Consider the following 13518-nt stretch of genomic DNA (forward strand, 5'->3'; position numbering starts at 1 on the left):
CAAAGCGTACGTAGCACTCAACATACAGTAGATGTACCCTAGTTCCATCAGTTCCATTAGTTAGTTCCATTCTCAAATACATCATTATTTTTTTTTTATTTTTGGGGGCACTACGAAGCATGCAGGACCCTAGTTCCCCAGCCAGAGATCGAACCCGTGCCCCCTGCAGTGGAAGCACAGAGTCTTAACCACTGGACCGCCAGCAAAGTCCTGAGTACATCGTTATTTTAAAAATAGGAGTGGGGCTTCCCTGGTGGTGCAGTGGTTGAGAATCTGCCTGCTAATGCGGGGAACACAGGTTCGAGCCCTGGTCTGGGAGGATCCCACATGCCGCGGAGCAACTAGGCCTAGGAGCCACAACTACTGAGCCTGCGCGTCTGGAGCCTGTGCTCCGCAACAAGAGAGGCCGCGATAGTGAGAGGCCCACGCACCACAATGAAGAGTGGCCCCCGCTTGCCACAACTAGAGAAAGCCCTCGCACAGAAACGAAGACACAACACAGCAAAAATAAATTAATTAATTAATAAACTCCTACCCCCAACATCTTCTTTAAAAAAAAAAAAAAAAAAAAAGGAGTGAAAGGGGAATTCCCTGGCGGTCCAGTGATGATTAGGACTCGGCGCTTTTACTGCCAAGCCAGGTTCGACCCCTGGTCAGGAAACTAAGATCCTACAAGCCATGCAGCATGGCCAAAAAAGAAAGAAAAATAAAATAAGAATGAAGAGATAAATATTGAGCTCTGGTCCCTGGAAGTATTCAAATAGACGGTGGATAATTTTCTGTTTGGATGTCAGCAGGAAACAATTCCATGCAGAGTTCACCAGAAGAGGCCTTAAAGGAACTCAAGGGATGGGGACAAAGTTAAGGGAACTTACAAGAGACACTGAGGCACCCAGAGAGTAGCAACCACAGAAGGATGTTTCCATACTCTGGACTGACTGGACAAAGAGGTGTTGAAATGGAGCTCAGAGAGATCTGAGCTCGGGAGGACGGGCAATCTGACAGGGGCTGCAGACTTAAAGGGATGCAGCCACCCCAGAACCTGGTGCTAAGGCAGCAAGGGAGGTAGGAAGAAATAGTCTAGCGTTTCTCCCTGACCTTCCAGCTCCTACCTATGCTCACCATGGGCCACTCTCAACCAGAAGTCAGCTGGCAGGGAGGCCTGGGTCATAGTCGTCGGGCTCAGCTTCACGGGACACAGACATTAGAGAATGGTTCTGGAGGAGGCACCCAGAGGATGACCAGTGCAGGATGTCATAGAGGAAATCCCTGCCTGGGGACAAGAATCAGATTAGGTGATGTCCAAGAATAAATTCTAAGGACAAGTGTTAGGGGAACCACTTACCGAAACCGCCCTCCCTGGCCAGGCAAGATAGTAACCCCTTGCATGACTTACCTCTTACAACAGAAGGAACTAACGAGAACTAACAGAACGCGGGACTAACAAGCTACCACCAACTGGAAGAATTCAGGAAAGGTCGAAAGGAGAGAGGAGATGCCAGTCCATATGTCCTACCAACCTCCCAGAATCCTCCTCGTTGAAATCCATCTTGGCTGAGAGATGCGTGCGCCACCAGGAAGGACCCTGAGTCAGAATGACTGGCCAGAGACAACCTGGAAATTAACCCCATCAACATAAAACCCAAGACTGCGAGCCACGTGGCAGAGCAGTTCTCCTGGGTTCCCTTACACTGCTGCTCTCCACCCGGGCTCCCTTTCCCAATAAAGTCTCTTGCTTCGTCTGCACATGTGTTACCTTGGACACTTCATTTCCGAGTGTTAGACAAGAGCCCTGGAAGGTGTCCCCCTTCCTGCAACAGAAGGAGAGAGAATGTAGGAATTAGCCAGTATTACTGAATATCTAACCTTGTGCTATTCACTGTGTCTTTTATCTTTCTCTTATAACTTTCCTAGCAACCCAGTACAACTGGTTTGTTATCTCTTTATTTTTTTTTTTACAAATGAAAGAGCAAAGCTCAGCAAAACCAAGTAACTTGCATTGAGACACCGACTGGGAAGAAGTGGAATTCCATTCCAGTTACTGGATGTCAGTATCCCTCTACACGATCCCCCTCCCCCCAGTGCTAGCTCTGGGTGGTTGGGGAAAGACCAACCAGGAGGTAGGGAGGAGCTGGCAGTAGCACGCCATCCTAAGAGGCAAAGAAAAGGACTCCACCCTCGGTGTAAGGGATTACATTTTCCTTATTGTCATGTAAAGACTCCCCCTTTCCTGGCAAAGAAGGCCAATTTCTAAGGGAAGCTCAAACAGCATTGTATGGGAGGCTCAGACTGAGGAGAGCCAGTAAATCCTGCCAAGGGATTAAGGCTTTCTTCCCCTGGCGCTCCTGGAGGCCCAGGAGCCAACTATCTGAAGAATATTCTACGAAGGGGCAGGGAGGTGGATGGTAAAGCTAAAAGACAGAATATTGAATATTCACTCATCTGAAAATCCCCAAAGACATTCTTTTCTGAGAAGATGGTCAGACTAATTCATATTGGCCAACTGACTGAACGGCCAGGCAGATAAACCTTTTCCTAAGAGATTTATAGCCTCAACTGAAAACAGTTATTTGGACAAACTGTCAAATTCCTGCAGGGCCCACTTGACATCTGTGTTTGTCAGGTCAGCTAGGAGAACGGCTATGACTTTGAGAGGCTAAGGATTTGTTGTTTCCTGCTGCTCCCTGGAGATCTACACAGCAAATGAAGCCCCAGGGGTTGCCATCAAAGAGAATCCAATAGAAGAAGGTCCCAGGGGAGCCGTGTTTCAGTCGTGTTTGAGGAGTCCAAAGGCGTTTGCTATTGCATTCCCACTTTCTTCGCCCTTGCCAAACTTGTATTACCTCATCAGCTACAGCTTTTCTGGTATTTCCTAGAATTTTCCAGAATTTAATCCGAGGTTGTTGGCCTCACCAATCCACCTAGTGCCTCAGAGCCAGAATAATCCTCCTCAACATTGCTTTCATTAGGTTCATCTTGATGAATGCAGGCAGCAGTGGGCTGAGAAAATGGGACTGTGAACCAGGCACCAGAGAGCATTGCAAAAGCTGGAGGAAAGCTTGATAGCCAACCAAGAGACGGATGGTCCAGAGGCAGGATGGGGAAGCCAGGCCAGCCACAGTGAGCTGAGGGTCACCAGGAAAGGTGGAGGTCCCTGGTAAGCAGTCAGGGAGGCAGGGATGTGCAGAACTGGCAGACAGGATTCTAGAAAAAAACACAGGCATTGTTACCAAGGCTGTTGACCCAAAATCATACCCCTGTCCCTTCCTCGAATGGAAACCAATTACTCTTATCTAAGTTGCAGGAGGATGCTGCAAAGAGAAAAAACAGGAACTGGTTAGAACCAACTAGACCCAAGATGGAGGAAGGTTTTGACTTCCAGTGGACATTGAGCCTCACTATACGCTCACTGTAATCCATTAACATGCTAAATGACACACCCACCAGCACCAAGACAGTTGATGATTGCCATGACAACAACTGGAAAAGCCCATACAAGGACTGAAAAGGAGGGTTACATCGGTTCCAGGTCCAAACCACACACCTGTTCTCAGATAACTCATGAATATTCCTCCCACTCTTTCCAATTCCCTGCCTTTTACCTCGATCTTCCTATGTATTTGGTGTTACCTCCCGAATTGGGTTGAGAAATTGATTTGCGAACTGGGTTCCCGCTTCTCCATTCTTTGGCCATTGAATAAAGCTTGTGCTGTTCAGTCTCAGCATCGGTTCATTATCGGCTGCATGAATTCAACTGGAAAAAGAACCTGGCTGAAGAAAACTGCCTCCCCCAAGGTCACACCCCCTTCCTGGGCAGCCTACATCAGTGACTGACCAGTGGACTTACAGAGGCCCAGCCCCTTCAGCCAACTTGGGACAACATCCAGCTCCAGAGCTCCTCTGGTTGGGAGTGGGGTGCTGGTTGAATCTTTCACTGGAGACCGCATCAGAGCCTGATTTGGCCCTCAGGACCAATCCTGCTTCTTAACCCTCCTTTCCATATTATTAAATCCATGAGCACTTGTTCATCTCTGTCTCAGACGCTGCTTCCTGGGGAGCCCAGCCTGCATATCCTCCTCCACCCATCACGAAGTTCCAAGCACTAGCGAACGTAGAGCATCCAGCCACAATGCCGGTGTGATAAATGCCAGACCCTTCTCCCAGCCCAGCTCAGTTGACCCAGTATATAGTCAGCCAAATTCTTAAAGGCTACTGTAAGCATTTATTCAACCAGTATGTGCGTGATGTCCCTTCTATGCCGCCAAACGTCCACTATGCAATAGAAAGCGGTCGCCAACGTTACTTAAGACCTGCACAGCTCTTCCGGGTGCGAATCCTGTGTTGTTTTGTGACATTGCTTGCATTGCCTTTACTTCTTTATAAAATGTATCTGTGTCTTGCTCTCTACCTAAGTAGAATACCGCTTAGCATTTACTATGCATGGACAGTGCATAGCCCACCCTGTACATGTAATGGCTTCTTAGTTGAATGCATTAGTGACTGAGTGACAAAAGAAGAAAGAAATTGTATGAGTTTTGTTGTTTAAGCCACCCAGTCTGTGGTATTTTGTTATGGCAGCCCTAGCAAACTAATACACCCATGGTTACTTAAGAGAATTGAAACATCATACAAATGAAGAATAATACTGAATATATTACATATATAATATATAGAGAGACACATATCATATGTGTATAACTATGGATTTTCATAAACTGCACCAGCTTGCAGGCAAGAAACTGTGAAACCAGTACCCAGGTTAAGAAATAGGACATCGTCAGCTCCCAGAAGCCACGTTTTACCTACTATCCAGTTATCCTGTTCCCCTCCGAGGGCAACCACTATCCTGACTTCATACAGAAAAGATTAGTTTTTGTCTTTTATATAAATGAAATCTTAGAAATATGATCAGTCTTCAAGGTGTGACTGCTTTCACCCAACTCTGTTTGTGAGCACATAAGTGATCTTAGCGACTATTGTGCTGTTTACTGTTATAACTTAAAAAGTATTTTCTGTATCCTAAAACAGTGTCCTCCACTAAGATGGGGTGCTAACACTACTGCTGGAAAAGTATGCCAAAATACCAGTAGCTTTACAGCAGAATTTAGATGTGATGAAATGTTAGGGAAAAGCTTTTATTTAAAAAGCAGTCCATAATATGCCATGCTATTAATTTAAGAAATCCTTCTCTGAAACATAGTAATTTTTTATTTAACAAGTACTTAATAGCACTTCCTGTGTACCACGCACCATTCTAAGTGCTCTATAAATATTAACTCAATCCTCATAACAACCCTATGTGGTAGCTTCTATTATCATTGTTCCCATTTTACAGTTATCTGTAAACATATCTTTCCAGATATCTTTCCAGTTATCTGGAAAGATAAGATAAGGAAACTGAGACACAGGTAACTTAAGTAACGTTTTCCAGGTCAGGCAGCTAGTGAATGGCAGTCCTCGAAAAAGAGAGAGAAGATGGGATTTGAAACTAAGAAGTCTGGCTCCAGTGTCTATGCTCTTAAGCACTATGCTATAAAATATTAGAGATAATGCTGAAAAAAATAAGTAGACTGTTATGACAGTTGCATATTTAGATGTATTAGGAATACATTCCTTCTTATTTTATGTTCATTGCTATGGAAAATTAGTCTTGCATTATGAGATGCCTTCAGGAATTCATCTGTTGCAAAAAAAAAAAAAAATTCTACCACCTTCTACAGCCAGATTCTCCTCATAGAGGCTCTACTCACTCCCGTTGCTGAAACTGTGCACCTCAGATTGGAACTTGAACCCATGTGCTGGGACTCGAACCTGGCCAAAACCCAGTCTTCCAACTGAGATCACACACCTGGTTTCAGGACTTAATGAAGCTCAGGTTCTTGACATCTTATCGCAGAAAGAATTCAGTGAGAGACAAAGTGATAGGTAAGAAGTGGATTTATTTAGAGAGAAATACACTCCACAGAGAGCGTGGGCCATCTCAGAAGGTGAGAAAGGCACCAGGGTATGGCATTGTCAGTTTTTATAGGAGCGGGTAATTTCATAGGCTAATGAGTGGGAGGAGTATTCCAGCTATTTGGGGAAGGGGCGGGGATTACCAGGAATTGGGCCACCGCCCACTTTTTGATCCTTGTGGTCAGCCTTGGAACTATGGTGGCACCTTAGGGTTTGTCATTTAGCTTGCTGATGTGTTACAGTGAGTGTATACTGAGGCTCAAGGTCTAGTGGAAGTCAACTTGTCTGCCATCTTGGACCCATTTGGTTCTAATCAGTTTGTGTCATGTCCTCAGGCTATGTCATTCTTTCAAAGGTTGTGCCCTGCCCCCTTCCCTCCTGTTTCATTCCCACCATCATTGCCGTATCCCTCTCCAGATTTTATTATTATCCACTTTCTAGGAAGACCCTTGAACCCCTCCAGGGTCTGACTCTGGAACCCACATAAGTAGGGCACATGCTCGCTGAGATCTCCAAAACCATTGAGAGAATGGTTTAAGGACACCTACTTCACAAGGTTTGTGAGAAGACCCTCAAGATTTTCTCAATGAGAAAACCTACGAGAAATGCTTCAAACTGTGCCTGGCTCATAGTAAGTGCTGCTTAACTTCAAACATGTTTCTTCCTATTACCTTCCCCCACCATATCTACCAAACTATCTGCATCTACTCCACAAGCAATTCAATAAAGACATTTTTTTTTCAACAAATGGTGCTAGGAATTGGATACCCATGTGTAAAAAGGTGAATGTATTTTTTTTTAATTAATTTATTTATTTTTGGCTGCACTGGGTCTTCGTTGCTGTGCACAGGCTTTCTCTGGTTGCATTGAGCAGGGGCTACTCTTTGTTGCAGTGCATGGGCTTCTCACTGCAATGGTTTCTCTCGCTGCGGAGCACGAGCTCTAGGCGTGGGGGCTTCGGTAGTTGTGGCTCATGGGCTCTAGAGCATAGGCTCAGTAGTTGTGGCGCACTGGCTTAGTTGCTCCACATCATGTGGAATCTTCCTGGACCAGAGATTGAACTCATGTCCCCTGCATTGGCAGGCAGATTCTTAACCACTGTGCCACCAGGGAAGTCCCTAAAAAGGTGAATTTAGACCCTCACCTCAAACAAAATTGAGTTACCAAAACTAAATCAACGTAAATTTAAGAAGTACAAATATAAAACTTCTAGAAGAAAAACAGGAAAAAAATCATTACTTTGGGATGAGAAAAGATTTCTTAACTACAATACCAAAATCACAATTCATAAAAGAAAGAAAGAATACATTGGACTTCATCCAAAGTTAAAACTTTTTTTTTTGGCCATGCCCTGCGGCATGTGGGATCGTAGTTCCCCAGCCAGGGATCGAACCTGTGCCCCCTGCAGTGGAAGCATGGGGTCCTAACCACTGGACCACCAGGGAATTTCCCAAATTTAAAACTTTTGCACTTTATTAAACATTATTAAGAAAATAAAAGACAAGTCAGAACCTGGGAGAAAATATTTGCAAAGCTGATAAAGAACTTGTATCCAAGGGAATTCCCTGGCAGTCCAGTGGTTAGGACACCAGGTTAGGACACATTAGCCTATGAAATTACGCACCCCTATAGAAACTGACAACCCCATACCTTAGGGCTGCTCTTGCTTTCTGAGATGACCCACACTATGTCTGTGGAGTGTGTTTCTCTCTAAATAAATCCACTTCTTACCTATCACCTTGTCTCTCACTGAACTCTTTCTGTGATGACACATCAAGAACTTGAGCTTCATTAAGTCCTGAAACCAGGTGTGTGATCTCAGTTGTAAGGCTGTGGGGTTTGGCCAGATTCGAGCTCTGCACGTGAGTTCAAGTCCCAATCTGAGGTGCACAGTTTCACAAGGAACATCGCACCTGTTGCAACTAAGACCTGACTCAGCCAAATAAATAAACAAATAAACACTTTGAAAATGAATAAATAAATTTAAACGGCTGAAAGATTTAAACAGATACTTCAGAGAGTTGTATGGTACATGAAAAGATGTTCAACTTCATTAGACTCTACAGAAATACAAATTAAAACCACATGAAGATACTACTACACAGCCATTACAATGACTATAATTAAAAATACAGACAACACCAAGTTTGGGCAAAGATGTGGAGAAACTGGGATCGTCATACATTGCTGGCGGGAATGCCAAAAGGTACAGCCACCCTGGAAAATAGTTTGTCAGTTTCTTAAAAAGTTAAACATAGAGACAGCCGCATCCACCAGAGGGCAGACAGCCAAAGCAAAAAGAACCACAATTCTGCAGACTGTGGAAGGAAAACCACATTCACAGAAAGATAGACAAAATGAAAAGGCAAAGGACTTTGTACCAGATGAAGAAGCAAGAAAAAAACCCAGAAAAACAACTAAATGAAGTGGAGGTAGGCAACCTTCCAGAAAAAGAATTCAAAATAATGAGAGTGAAGATAATCCAGGACCTCGGAAAAAATGGAGGCAAAGACAGAGAAGATGCAAGAAATGTTTAACAAAGACCTAGAAGAATTAAAGAACAAACACCTAGAAGAATTAAAGAACAAACGGAGATGAACAACACAATAACAGAAATGAAAAATACACTAGAAGGAATCAATAGCAGAATAACAGAGGCAGAAGAAGGGATAAGTGACCTGGAAGACAGAATGGTGGAATTCACTGATGCAGAACAGAATAAAGAAAAAAGAATGAAAAGAAATGAAGGCAGCCTAAGAGACCTCTGGGACAACATTAAACACAAAAACATTCACATTATAGGGGTCCCAGAAGGAGAAGAGAGAGAGAAATGACCCAAGAAAATATTTGAAGAGATTATAGTCAAAAACTTCCCTAACATGGGAAAGGAAACAGCCACCCAAATCCAGGAAGAGCAGAGTCCGGGGCAGGATAAACCCAAGAGACACAAGCCAAGACACATAGTAATCAAATTGACAAAAATTAAAGACAAAGAAAAATTATTGAAAGCAAAAAGGGAAAAATGACAAATAACATACAAGGGAACTCCCATAAGGTTAACAGTTGATTTCTCAGCAGAAACTCTACAAGCCAGAAGGGAGTGACATGATATATTTAAAGTGATGAAAGGGAGAAACCTACAACAAATATTACTCTACCTGGCAAGGATCTCATTCAGATTCAACAGAGAAGTCGAAAGCTTTACAGACAAGCAAAAGCTAAGAGAATTCAGTACCACCAAACCAGCTCTACAACAAATGCTAAAGGAACTTCTCTAGGTGGGAAACACAAGAAAAGAAAAAGACCTACAAAAACAAACCCAAAATAATTAAGAAAATGGTAATAGGAACATACATATCAATAATTACCTTAAACATGAATGGATTAAATGCTCCAATCAAAAGACACAGGCTCACTGAAAGGATACAAAAACAAGACTCATATATATGCTGTCTACAAGAAACCCACTTCAGACCTAGGTACACATACAGACTGAAAGTGAGGGGATGGAGAAAGATATTCCATGCAAATGGAAATCAAAAGAAAGCTGGAGTGGCAATTCTCATATCAGACAAGATAGACTTTAAAATAAAGAATATTATAAGAGACAAGGAAGGACACTACATAATGATCAAGGGATCAATCCAAGAAGATATAACAATTATAAATATATATGCACCCAACATACGAGCACCTCAATACATAAGGGAACTGCTACCAGCTATAAAAGAGGAAATCGACAATAACACAATAATAGTGGGGGACTTTAACACCTCACTTACACCAATGGACAGATCACCCACACAGAAAATTAATAAGGAAACAGAAGCTTTAAATGACACAAAAGACCAGATAGATTTAATTGATATTTGTAGGACATTCCAACCGAAAGCAGCAGATTACACTTTCTTCTCAAGTGCACATGGAACACTCTCCAGGATAGATCACATACTGAGTCACAAACCAAGTGTCAGTGAACTTAAGAAAATTAAAATCATATCAAGCATCTTTTCCAACCACAACGCTATGAAATTAGAAATCAATTACAGGGGAAAAAAATGTAAAAAGCACAAACACCTGGAGGCTAAACAATACATTACTAAATAACCAAGAGATCACTGAAGAAATCAAAGAGGAAATCAAAAAATACCTAGAGACAAATTACAATGAAAACACAACGATCCAAAACCTATGGGTTGCAACAAAAGCAGTTCTAACAGGGAAGTTTATAGCAATACAAGCCTACCTCAAGAAACAAGAAACATCTCAAATAAACAACCTAACATTACACCTAAAGGAATGAGAGAAAGAAGAACAAACAAAACCCAAAGTTAGTAGAAGGAAAGAAATCATAAAGATGAAAGCAGAAATAAATGAAGTAGAAATAAAGAAAACAGTAGCAAAGATCAATAAAACTAAAAGCTGGTTCTTTGAGAAGATAAACAAAATTGATAAACCTTTAGCCAGACTCATCAAGAAAAAGAGGGAGAGGACTCAAATCAATAAAATTAGAAATGAAAAAGAAGAAGTTACAACAGACACCACAGAAATACAAAACATCATAAGAGACTACTGCAGGCAGCTCTGTGCCAATAAAATGGACAACCTGGAAAAATGGACAAATTCTTAGAAAGGTATAACTTCCAAGACTGAACCAGGAAGAAATAGAAAATATGAACAGACGAATCACAAATAATGAAATTGAAACTGTGATTAAAAATCTACCAAGAAACAGAAGTCCAGGACCAGATGGCTTCACAGGTGAATTCTTTCAAACATTTAAAGAAGAGCTAACACTCATCCTTCTCAAACTCTTCCAAAAAATTGCAGAGGAAGGAACACTCTCAAACTCATTCTATGAGGTCACCATCACCCTAATACCAAAACCAAAGGTACTACAAGAAAAGAAAATTACAGACTAATATCACTGATGAATATAGATGCAAAAATCCTCAACAGAATACTAGCAAACAGAATCCAACAGCACATTAAAAGGATCATACACCATGATCAAGTGGGATTTATTGGAGGGATGTAAGGATTCTTCAATATACGCAAATCAATCAATGTGATACACCACATTAACAAACTGAAGAATAAAAACCATATGATCGTCTCAATAGATGCAGAAAAAGCTTTTGACAAAATTCAACACCAATTTATGAAAAAAAACCCTCCAGAAAACAAGCATAGAGGGAACCTACCTCAACATAATAAAGGCTATATATGACAAACCCACAGCCAACATCATTCTCAATGGTGGAAAACTGAAAGCATTTCCTCTAAGATCGGGAACAAGACATGAAGTCCACTCTCACCACTATTATTCAACATAGTTTAGGAAGTCCTAGCCACAGCAGAGAAGAAAAAGAAATAAAAGGAATACAATTGGAAAAGAAGAAGTAAAAGTGTCACTGTTTGCTGATGACATGATACTATACATAGAAAATCCTAAAGATGCCACCAGAAAACTACTAGAGCTAAGCAATGAATTTGGTAAAGTTGCAGGATACAAAATTAATGCACAGAAATCTCTTGCATTCCTATACACTAACAACAAAAATCAGAAAGAGAAATTGAGGAAACAGTCCCATTTACCATTGCAACAAAAAGAATAAAATATCTAGGAATAAACCTACCTAAGGAGGTAAAAGACCTCTACTCAGAAAACTATAAGACACTGATGAAAGAAATCAAAGATGATACAAACAGATGGAGAGATATACCATGTTCTTGGATTGGAAGAATCAATATTGTGAAAATGACTATACTACCCAAAGCAATCTACAGATTCAGCGCAATCCCTATCAAATTACCAGAGGCATTTTTTACAGAACTAGAACAAAAAAATCTTAAAATTTGTTTGGAGACACAAAAGACCCCAAATAGCCAAAGCAGTCTTGAGGGAAAAAAACGGAGCTGGGGGAATCAGACTCCCTGACCTCAGACTATAATACAAAGCTACAGTAAAATATGGTACTGGCACAAAAACAGAAATATAGATCAATGGAACAGGATAGAAAGCCCAGGGATAAACTCACACACCTATGGTCAACTAATCTATGACAAAGGAGGCAAGAATACACAATGGAGAAAAGACAGTCTCTTCAATAAGTGGTGCTGGGAAACTGGACAGCTACATGTAAAAGGATGAAATTAGAAGACTCCCTAACACCATACAGAAAAATAAACTCAAAATGGATTCGAGACCTAAATGTAAGACCAGACACTAAAACTTTAGAGGAGAACATAGGAAGGACACTCTGACATAAATCACAGCAAGATCTTTTTTGACCCACCTCCTAGAGTAATGGAAATAAAACCAAAAATAAACAAATGGAACCTAATGAAACTTAAAAGCCTTTTGCAAAGCAAAGGAAACTACAAACAAGACAAAAAGACAAACCCCAGAATGGGAGAAAATATTTGCAGATGAAGCAACGGACAAAGGATTAATCTCCAAAATATACAGGTAGCTCATGCAGCTCAATATTAAAAAAAAAAAACCCAATCAAAAACTGGGCAGAAGACCTAAATATACATTTCTCCAAAGAAGACATACAGATGGCCAAGAGGCACATGACAAGTTGCTCAACATCACTAATTATTAGAGAAATGCAAATCAAAACTGCAGTGAGGTATCACCTCACATCAGTCAGAATGGGCATCATCAGAAAATCTACAAACAACAAATGTTGGAGAGGGTGTGGAGAAAAGGGAACCCTCTTGCACTGTTAGTGGGAATGTAAATGGATACAGCCACTATGGAGAACAGTATGGAGGTTCCTTAAAAAACTAAAAATAGATTTACCATATGACCCAGCAATCCCACTACTGGGCATATACTCAAAGAAAACCATAATTCAAAAAGACACATGCACCTCATTGTTCATTGCAGCCTATTTACAATAGCCAGGACATGGAAGCAACCTAAATGCCCATCGACAGACGAATGGATAAAGATGTGGTACATATATACCGTGGAATCTTAGCCATAAAAAGGAACGAAATTGGGTCATTTGTAGAGACATGGATGGATCTAGAGAGTGTCATACAGAGTGAAGTAAGTCAGAAAGAGAAAAACAAATATCATATATTAACGTATATATGTGGAACCTAGAAAAATGGTACAGTTGAACCAGTTTGCAGGGCAGAAATGGAGACACAGATGTAGAGAACAAACATATGGACACCAAGGGGGAAAGTGTCAGGGGGGAGGGGATGAATTGGGAGATTGGGATTGACATGTATACACTAATACGTATAAAATGGATAACTAATAAGAACCTGCTTTATAGGGCTTCCCTGGTGGCGCAGTGGTTGAGAGTCCGCCTGCCGATGCAGGGGACGCGGGTTTGTGCCCCGGTCCGGGAAGATCCCACATGCCGCGGAGCAGCTAGGCCCGTGACCCATGGCCGCTGAGCCTGTGCGTCCGGAGCCGGTGCTCCGCAACGGGAGAGGCCACAACAGTGAGAGGTCCGCGTACCGCAAAAAAAAAAAAAAAAAAAAAAGAAAAGTCTGTGTGTTTGAAAAAAAAAAAGATAAATTTAACATGTAACCAGG

The sequence above is a fragment of the Orcinus orca genome, chromosome 15 (assembly GCF_937001465.1).
Source record: "Orcinus orca chromosome 15, mOrcOrc1.1, whole genome shotgun sequence".
In the NCBI taxonomy this organism is placed as follows: domain Eukaryota; kingdom Metazoa; phylum Chordata; class Mammalia; order Artiodactyla; family Delphinidae; genus Orcinus; species Orcinus orca.